Genomic DNA, 10527 nt, shown 5'->3' on the forward strand with positions numbered 1-10527 from the left:
CAAATATGTCCATAAAGACTTGGTCCAACCTTTGATTAAAGTTGACCCTTCTAGTGTAGGGGCGTTCATCTCCTTGCATCATGGGTAAGTGGAATGCCAACCTCACATTTTCCGGACTAAAATCTAAGTATTTCCCCCGAATCATTGTGAGATAATTCTTTGGACTCGGGTTCATACTTTGATCATGGTTTCTAGTGATCCATGTATTGGCATAGAACTCTTGAACCATTAATATTCCGACTTGTTGCATGGGGTTGGTTAGGACTTCCCAACCTCTTCTTCGGATTTCATGTCGGATCTCCGGATACTCATTTTTCTTGAGCTTGAAAGGGACCTCAGGGATCACCTTCTTCTTTGCCACAACATCATAGAAGTGGTCTTGATGGCTCTTGGAGATGAATCTTTCCATCTCCCATGACTCGGAGGTGGAAGCTCTTGTCTTCCCTTTTCCTTTTCTAGAGGATACTCCGGCCTTAGGTGCCATTGATGGTAATGGAAAAACAAAAAGCTTATGCTTTTACCATACCAAACTTAAAATATTGCTCGCCCTCGAGCAAGAGAAGAAAGAAGAGAAGAAGAAGAAGAAGAAAATATGGTAGAGAGGGAGAGAGGTAGGTTCGGCTAAGTGGGAGAAGAGGGGTTTGTGTTGTGTGAAAATGAAAGAGAATGGAAGGGTATTTATAGGGAAAGGGGGAGTGTATGTTCGGCCATTTTGGGTGGGAATGGGTGGGAAAATGGTTTTGAATTTTTTGAAGGTAGGTGGGGTTTATGGGGAAGAGTGGATGGATGTGAGTGGTGAAGGGGGTAATTGGGAAGAGGAATTGAGGTGATTGGTGAAGAGTGTTGGGAAGTGTGACATGGGGAAGAGTAATTACAAAAACTAGGATTAGGAGGTAAGGTGGGAATATGGTAGGTGGGGATCCTGTGGGGTCCACAGATTCTGAGGTGATCCTGTGGGGTCCACAGGTCCTGAGGTGTCAAGGAATTCCATCCCTGCACCAAATAGGCATGTAAATTGCCTTTGCACACCATTCTGGCGTTTAAACGCCGTGTGGTGCACATTCTGGGCGTTCAACGCCCATGTAAAGTATGTTTCTGGCGTTGAACGCCAGTTTCATGCTTGTTACTGGCGTTTAGCGCCAGCTTTTCTTCTCTGGGTACATTCCTGGCGTTCAGCGCCAGAATGTTGCTTGTTTCTGGCGTTCAGCGCTAGAATGATGCTCTGTTCTGGCGTTGAACGCCGGCCAGATGCATCTTACTGGCATTGAACGCCAGCCTGTGCTTCCTCCAGGGTGCGAATTTTTTTCTGCTGTTTTTGATTCTGTTTTTAATTTTTATGATTTTTTTCGTGACTCCTCATGATCATGTACCTAATAAAACACAAAATAACAATAATATAGAATAAAATAAAAATTAGATAAATAAAATTGGGTTGCCTCCTAACAAGCGCTTCTTTAATGTCAATAGCTTGACAGTGGCTCTCATGGAGCCACAAGGTGATCAGGTCAATGTTGTATAGTCCCAACACCAAACTTAGAGTTTGGATATGGGGTCTTGACACCAAACTTAGAGTTTGGTTGTGGCCTCACAACACCAAACTTAGAGTTTGACTGTGTGGGCTCTTCTTGACTCTGAACTGAGAGAAGCTCTTCATGCTTGCTCTCTTTTGTCACAGAGGGATGGCCATGTGCCTTAAACACAAGGTAGTCCCCATTTAATTGAAGGACTAATTCACCTCTGTTGACATCTATCACAGCTTCTGCTGTGGCTAGGAAAGGTCTTCCAAGGATGATGCAATCATCCTCTTCCTTCCTAGTGTCTAAGATTATGAAATCAGCAGGAATGTAAAGGCCTTCAACCTTTACTAATACGTCCTCTACTATTCTATAAGCTTGTCTCAATGACTTGTCTGCCAATTGCAATGAGAACAAGGCAGGTTGTACCTCAATGATCCCCAGCTTCTCCATTACAGAGAGTGGCATAAGATTTATCCCTGACCCCAGATCACACAGAGCTTTTGCAAAGGTCATGGTGCCTATGGTACAAGGTATCAAAAACTTGCCAGGATCTTGTTTCTTTTGAGGTAAAATTTCCTAAATCCAGGTATCCAGTTCACTAATGAGCAAGGGAGGTTCACTTTTCCAAGTCTCATTACCAAACAACTTGGCATTCAGCTTCATGATAGCTCCTAAATATTGAGCAACTTGCTCTCCAGTCACATCTTCATCCTCTTCAGAGGAAGAATAGTCTTCAGAGCTCATGAATGGCAGAAGGAGATTTAATGGAATCTCTATGGTCTCTATGTGAGCCTCAGATTCCTTTGGATCCTTAATAGGAAACTCCTTCTTGCTTGAGGGACGTCCCAGGAGGTCTTCCTCACTAGGATTTTCGTCCTCCTCCTCCCTTGTGCATTCGGCCATATTGACTATGTCAGTGGCTTTGCACTCTCCTTTTGGATTCTCTTTTGTATTGCTTGGGAGAATACTGGGAGGAGTTTCAATGACTTTCTTACTCAGCTGGCCCACTTGTGCCTCCAGATTTCTGATGGAGGATCTTGTTTCACTCATGAAACTGAAAGTGGCCTTTGACAGATCAGAGACTAGATTGGCTAAATTAGAGGTGTTTTGTTCAGAATTCTCTGTCTGTTGCTGAGAAGATGATGGATATGGCTTGCTATTGTTCAGCCTGTTGCGTCCACCATTGTTAAAGCCTTGTTGAGGCTTTTGTTGATCCTTCCATGAGAAATTTGGATGATTTCTCCATGATGAGTTATAAGTGTTTCCATAAGGTTCACCCATGTAATTAACCTCTGCCATGGCAGGATTCTCAGGATCATAAGCTTCTTCAGAAGCTGCCTCTCTAGTACTGTTGGATGCATGTTGCCATCCATTCAGATTTTGAGAGATCATGTTGACCTATTGAGTCAACACTTTGTTCTGAGCCAATATGGCATTCAGAGCATCAATTTCAATAACTCCTTTCTTCTGAGGTATCCCATTATTCACGGAATTCCTCTCAGAGGTGTACATGAATTGGTTGTTTGTAACCATGTCAATGAGTTCTTGAGCCTCTTCAGGCGTTTTCTTTAGGTGAATAGATACACCTGCAGAATGATCCAGTGACATTTTCGAAAATTCAGAGAGACCATAATAGAATATATCCAATATGGTCCATTCTGAAAACATGTCAGATGGACATCTTTTGGTCAGCTGCTTGTATCTTTCCCAAGCTTCATAGAGGGATTCACCATCTTTTTGTTTGAAGGTTTGGACATCCACTCTCAGCTTGCTCAGCTTTTGAGGAGGAAAGAATTTATCCAAGAAGGCTGTGACCAGCTTATCCCAGGAGTCCAGGCTATCCTTAGGTTGTGAATCCAACCATATTCTAGCTCTGTCTCTTACAGCAAAAGGGAAAAGCATGAGTCTGTAGACTTTAGGATCAACTCCATTCGTCTTTACAGTCTCACAGATCTGCAAGAACTCAGTTAAAAACTGATAAGGATCTTCAGATGGAAGTCCATAAAACTTGCAGTTTTGTTGCATTAAAGCAACTAGCTGAGGTTTCAGCTCAAAGTTATTGGCTCCAATGGCAGGAATGGAGATGCTTCTTCCATCAAATTTGGGCGTTGGCTTTGTGAAGTCACCAAGCATTCTCCTTGCATTATTATTATTTTTGGCTGCCATCTCCTTTTCTTGTTCGAAAATTTCTGAAAGGTTACCTTTAGAATAATGTAATTTAGCTTCTCTTAATTTTCTTTTCAGAGTCCTTTCAGGTTCAGGATCAATTTCAACAAGAGTGCCTTTTTCCCTGTTCCTGCTCATATGAAAGAGAAGAAAACAAGAAAAGGAAGAGGAATCCTCTATGTCACAGTATAGAGATTCCTTTATGTTAGTAGAAGAAGAAGGGGGTAGAAGAATGAAGAAGGATGGATTCGGATTTTTGGATGAAGAGAGGTGAAGAGAAGTGTTAGTAATTAAATAATTAAATAGAATAAGAAAAGAGAAAGAGAATTTCGAAAATAATTTTAAACAGGGGTTAGTGATTTTTGAAAATTAGAGATAAATTGTAATTAAAATTAAAATTATTAATTAATTAAAAAGAATTTTTGAAAAAAAGAGAGGTATTTTCGAAAATAGAAGAGGGAGAAGTAGTTAGGTGGTTTTGAAAAAGATAAGAAACAAACAAAAAGTTAGTTAGTTGATTGAAAAAGATTTGAAATCAAATTTTAAAAAGATAAGAAGATAAGAAGTTAGATAAGATCTTTTGAAATCAAATTTTTGAAAAAGTTAAAATTTTGAAAAAGATATGATAAAAAGATAAGATAAAAATTTTAATAAAAAAAGATATTTTGAAAAAGATTTAATTTTTAAAGTGACTTAACTAACAAGAAACTACAAGATAAGATTCTAGAACTTAAAGATTGAACCTTTCTTAACAAGAAAGTAACAAACTTCAAATTTTTGAATCAATCACATTAATTGTTAGTGTAATTTCGAAAATATGATATAAAGATAAGAAAAAGATTTTGAAAATATTTTGAAAAAGATTTTTGAAATTTTCGAAAAAGAGGAAAAATTGGAAAAGATATGATTTTTGAAAAAGATTTTGAAAAGATAAGATTTTTAAAATTGAAATTTTGACTTGACTTGTAAGAAACAACTAATTTTGAAAATTTTTGACCAAGTCAACCCAAAATTTCGAAATTTTGGAGGGAAATAAGGAAAAGATATTTTTTTATTTTTGAATTTTTAATTATGAGAGAGAAAAACAACAAAAATACTCAATGCATGAAATTTTTAGATCAAAACAATGACTGCATGCAAGAATGCTATGAATGTCAAGATGAACACCAAGAACACTTCGAAGATCATGATGAACATCAAGAACATATTTTTGAAAAATTTTTGATGTAAAGAAAACATGCAAGACACCAAACTTAGAAATCTTTAATGCATGGACTCTAACAAACGAAAAATGCATATGAAAAACAACAAACAACACAAAACAAGAAAACATCAAGATCAAACAAGAGGACTTATCAAGAACAACTTGAAGATCATGAAGAACACTATGAATGCATGGGATTTTCGAAAAATGCAAGAAAAATTTTTAAAAGCATGCAATTGACACCAAACTTAAAAATTGACTCAAGACTCAAACAAGAAACACAAAATATTTTTGATTTTTATGATTTTATGATTTTTTTGGATTTTTATTAAAATTTTTTTTTTCGAAAATATTTTTGGAAAAACAAAAAAGAAAAGAAAAATTTTGAAAAATTTTTTTGAAAAGAAAATTACCTAATCTGAGCAACAAGATGAACCGTCAGTTGTCCATACTCGAACAATCCCCGGCAACGGCACCAAAAACTTGGTGCACGAAATTGTGATTCCTTTGTTATTGTATTTTGCAAAATTCATTGCTTTTCATTCCCTGGCAATGGCGCCAAAAACAGGATGCCAATACCATGGTTTCTATATAATGTTTCACAACTTCGCACAGCTAACCAGCAAGTGCACTGGGTCATCCAAGTAATACCTTACGTGAGTAAGGGTCGATCCCACGGAGATTGTTGGTATGAAGCAAGCTATGGTCACCTTGTAAATCTCAGTTAGGCAGATTAAACCAATTGATTATGGATTTTCTAAAATAAATAATAAACAGAAAATAAAAAGGGATAGAAATACTTATGTAAATCAATAGTGGAAATTTCAGATAGGCGTATGGAGATGCTGTGCTCCTCTTGAATCTCTACTTTCTTATTACATTCATCCAATTCTTCTTACTCCTTTCCATGGCAAGCTGTATGTAGGGCATCACCATCATCAATGGCTACTTTTAATCCTCTCGGAAAAATGGTCCTATGTGCTGTCACTGCACGGCTAATCGTCTGGAGGCATCACCCTTGGTTGATAGCTACATCCCATCCTCTCAGTGAAAATGGTCCAAATGCTCTGTCACAGCACGGCTAATCATCTGTCGGTTCTCAATCAGGTTGGAATATAATCTATTGATTCTTTTGCGTTTGTCATCACGCCCAGCCTTCAGGAGTTTGAAGCTCGTCACAGTCATTCAATACCGGAATCCTACTCAGAATACCACAGACAAGGTTAGACTTTCCGGATTCCCAGGATCCTACTAGGAATACCACAGACAAGGTTAGACCTTCCGGATCCCCATGAATGCCGCCATCTATCTAGCTTATACCACGAAGATTCTGTTGGGGAATCTAAGAGATATGCGTCCGGCCTAGAGTAGAACGGAAGTGGTTGTCAGTCATGCGCGTTCATAGGTGAGAATGATGATGAGTGTCACGGATCATCACATTCATCAAAGTTAAGTGTAACGTATATCTTGGAATAAGAATAAAAGAGAATTGAATAGAAAGTAATAATAATTGTATTGAAACTTGAGGTACAGCAGAGCTCCACACCCTTAATCTATGGTGTGCAGAAACTCCACCGTTGAAAATACATAAGTGAAAGGTTCAGGCATGGCCGAATGGCCAGCCCCCTGAATGATCAAAAGACCGAATAATCAAAGGCTAAACAGTCAAGAGATTAAACTGTCAAAAGATGTCTAATACAATAGTTAAATGTCCTATTTATACTAGACTAGCTACTAGGGTTTATATGAGTAAGTAATTGATGCATAAATCCACTTCCGGGGCCCACTTGGTGTATGCTTGGGCTGAGCTTGATCTATCCACGAGCTGAGGCTTTTCTTGGAGTTGAACTCCAAGTTATGACGTGTTTTGGGCGTTCAACTCCGGATCATGACGTTTTTCTGGCGTTTAACTCCAGACAGCAGCATGTACTTGGCGTTCAACGCCAAGTTACGTCATCAATTTCCGAATGAAGTATGGACTATTATATATTGCTGGAAAGCTCTGGATGTCTACTTTCCAACGCCGTTGAGAGCACGCCAATTGGAGTTCTGTAGCTCCAGAAAATCCATTTCGAGTGCAGGAAGGTCAAATTCCAACAGCATCAGCAGTCCTTTTGTCAGCCTTTTTCAGAGTTTTGCTCAAGTCCCTCAATTTCAGCCAGAAATTACCTGAAATCACAGAAAAACACACAAACTCATAGTAAAGTCCAGAAATGTGAATTTAACATAAAAACTAATGAAAACATCCCTAAAAATAGCTTGAACTTACTAAAAACTACCTAAAAATAATGCCAAAAAGCGTATAAATTATCCGCTCATCAGTAATTTTGGATGTATCATGAGAATAGACAAAGAAGAAGTTTTTTGTTTTTGGGTGGTAACAGATTGTTTGGGTAGTTTCTTGAGCTTGTAACTAAGTTTGTAACTGAGTTTCCTAAGTTTTTCAGCCTTTCTTTTCTTTTTAAATGATTTGATATGTTGAAACAGCTTGTTTGGGTTGAATCACAAACTGTTCTGTTTTCTTTGTTAATAAAATATGCACTTAATTGGAATAAAGCTTGAAAAATTGAAGTTATTTTGGCTTCTTTGTTGATTGGTTATAGGCAGCAGTTGTTTTGGCTTCTTTATCATTTTTATGAATTCTAGATTTTGATTTTATTCTGATTTTACAATTGTCATGGTGTTCTAATTATGGAGAGAATCACAAACTACATACTGTTCTGTTTCCTTGGTTAACAAAATATGCACTTAGTTTGATGTTGATGTTAACTTTGATGTCATTGAGTTCCTTTAGCCTCATCACAATTTGCAACTTTTAGAAATTTATGGATACCTTAACTCCACATTCCCAAGATGGATTTCAGATCCTTCATTCAATAATCTTAGCTCAATTACTTTGGAGGAATGTGTCTGTGAATAGCTTCCAGAGTTTGATGTATTACCTTCTCTAACTTAGTTGGAATAAAAGTTGAAAAATTGAAGTTGTTTTGGCTTCTTTGTTGATAGATTATAGGCAGAAGTTGTTTTGGCTTCTTTATCATTCTTATGCATTCTGGATTTTGATTTTATTTTGATTTTACAATTCTCATGGTGTTCTAATTATGGAGAGAATCACAAATTGTTCTGTTTCCTTGGTTAACAAAATATGCTCATGGTTTTCTGTTTTAATTAAGGAAATATGCTCATGGTGTTCTTGTGCATTTATACCTTGAATTATCATTTTTATGCATTTTTAATTTTGATTTTATTCTGATTTTGTAATTGTGCATTCTGATTTGGTTTATTCTGATTTTGTAATTATGCATTTATGATATGATTTATATTAATTATATATCGTCGTGTATTTTAATTTTATTGATATAGGTGTTTTCAAATTACTTCATGGCTAGTAATGCTAGAGAAGACACACAAAGCAACAATGTTGAAAGTGATCAAAAATAAGGGTTGAAGATCATTTTATATCTAATATTGTAATTTTTTTATTATGGTGTTAAATTTGTAGTGATCTAACAATATTTTTTTTAATTTCAAGTTATTTTAGTTAATAACATTGTATAAATTTTATGTTTGTATTTTAATTTATCTATGAATTTTAAATTTTTGACTTAATTTATATATGAATAGGTAAAAATTAAAATATTTAATTTTTACAGGGCAGGTCAGGGTGGGGCGGGTACCCGCAGGGGCGGGTTCGGGTTCTATAATTTACTACCCGCGGGTAGTGATGGGGCGGGTAGTATATGCATAACAGGACGGCGGGGCGGGGTCGGGTAGGGCAAAAACCTGCCCCTACCCGCCCCACTGCCACCCCTAGAGATTTGACAACACTACTTCTTACCTAAGGAGTTTTTGATTCACATAGATCTTGAATCTTTGAAGCACTTAAAGGAGCAAGGTAAGCTTGATAAAAGACATGCTAAATGGCTCATTTCATTACATGCCATAAAACTGATGATGCAACAAATATTATTGATCTGTTCTTTAGAGAGGTTGTGCGCTTGTACGGTGTTGCCCAAACTATTATTTTGATTGTGACGTAAAATTTTTTAGTCATTTTTAAAAGGTTTTATGGGGTAAATTAGGCACAAAATTATTATACTTTACTACTCATCATCCTTAGACTGATGGCCAAACTGAAGTAGTAAATAGAACATTAGGAACCTTATTACGTGTTGTTGTTGGTAAGAATTTGAAAACTTGGAAAGATTGTTTACCTTTTATTGAGTTTGTTTATAATAGAACCATTCATTCTTCTACAGATTTTTCTCCTTTTGAACTTGTGTATGGTTTTAATCTTTTAACTATTTTGGACTTATTATCTTTGCCTTTGAGTGGTCTTGTTAGTTTAGATGCAGAAGGTAAAGCTGAAAAGGTTAAAGCAATGTACTTAAAAGCATGTGAGTTGCTTAAAAAAAAAAACAAGTTGATAACTCAAAGGGTGAATAAAGGTTGATCACAACTTGTCTTTAAACCTGTGACTGTGTATGTGTTTATTTGAGAAAGGAGAGATTTCCTACTAAAAAAAATCCAAGTTAGACCCTAAGGGTGATAGTCCATTTTAAGTGCTCGAAAAGATCAATAACAATGCTTACAAGATTGACTTTACAGGTGAGTATAAAGTGTCAGTTACTTTTAATGTTTCCGACATATCTCCTTTTGATTTGGATGCAAATTCAAGGACGAATCTTTTTTAAGAGGGAGGGAATGATACGAGTTTTGTGGGATAAATTGAGAACTATCATATGCCAATTAGTCCAATTACAAGAGCAACAACTAAGAAAATAAAAGAAAGTTTTGTAAATATGGCTAAATCATTTATTCAGGAGATGTATCAAGAATTAGGCAACACAATGATTAACGATTATAGAAAGTCAAACGTCTTATTATTTACAAAATACATTGAAGACTCTCATTAGTTAAGATGAATTAAATAGACATCACTTTTTTAGTATTTATTTTATGTTTATTTTATTTTAGTTTATTTTATTTATTTTAGGTCCGGTTATGATTTGGTCTATTTTTATTTTAGTGAACTTATGAGTTAGAATTTTAAACTTAAGAAGTATAAAATTCTCTAAAATCTGATAGTCATTTTTTTTTTCATAATTTTAGTGAATGAAAATTTTTTTAAATTTCTTTAAAAAATTTAAATGTGAACAAAAGAGATAGAGTAATTCTCTGTTAAATCAAAAAATTAAATTGAAATAAGAAGTCTCTTTCTTTAATTTTTTATATTAGTCTAAGTTACTTTCTATATGACATACTGTCTCATTCACTCATTTGACTATAAGCTGCTTCTTTCATTTAGTTTTTTTTTTTTTTTAATTATCAATTTTATTTGAGTTGGGGACCATCCACAATAGCTCAAATTGTTAGTGAAGTATTCCATAACGCTAAAGAAGTGCTGATTTCTTTTACTCGGATTGGGCACTAGGATTGATGCTGGCTTCCATTTTTGGGATAATCCTTCCAAGAAGGCATTAAGATCAAGGATCAGGATGAAAGAGGTTTCATTGCCCCAATTAGTTAGATAATCGTTTCTTGTAAAGCATAATACTGAGATGCACATGCACAAGAAGAATTTTAGGTAGTTTGGTTTATTATACACAACTATTTAAATTAATTTTTACTTCTCATATG

Source organism: Arachis stenosperma, chromosome 3 (assembly GCF_014773155.1).
Source record: "Arachis stenosperma cultivar V10309 chromosome 3, arast.V10309.gnm1.PFL2, whole genome shotgun sequence".
NCBI classification, from domain to species: domain Eukaryota; kingdom Viridiplantae; phylum Streptophyta; class Magnoliopsida; order Fabales; family Fabaceae; genus Arachis; species Arachis stenosperma.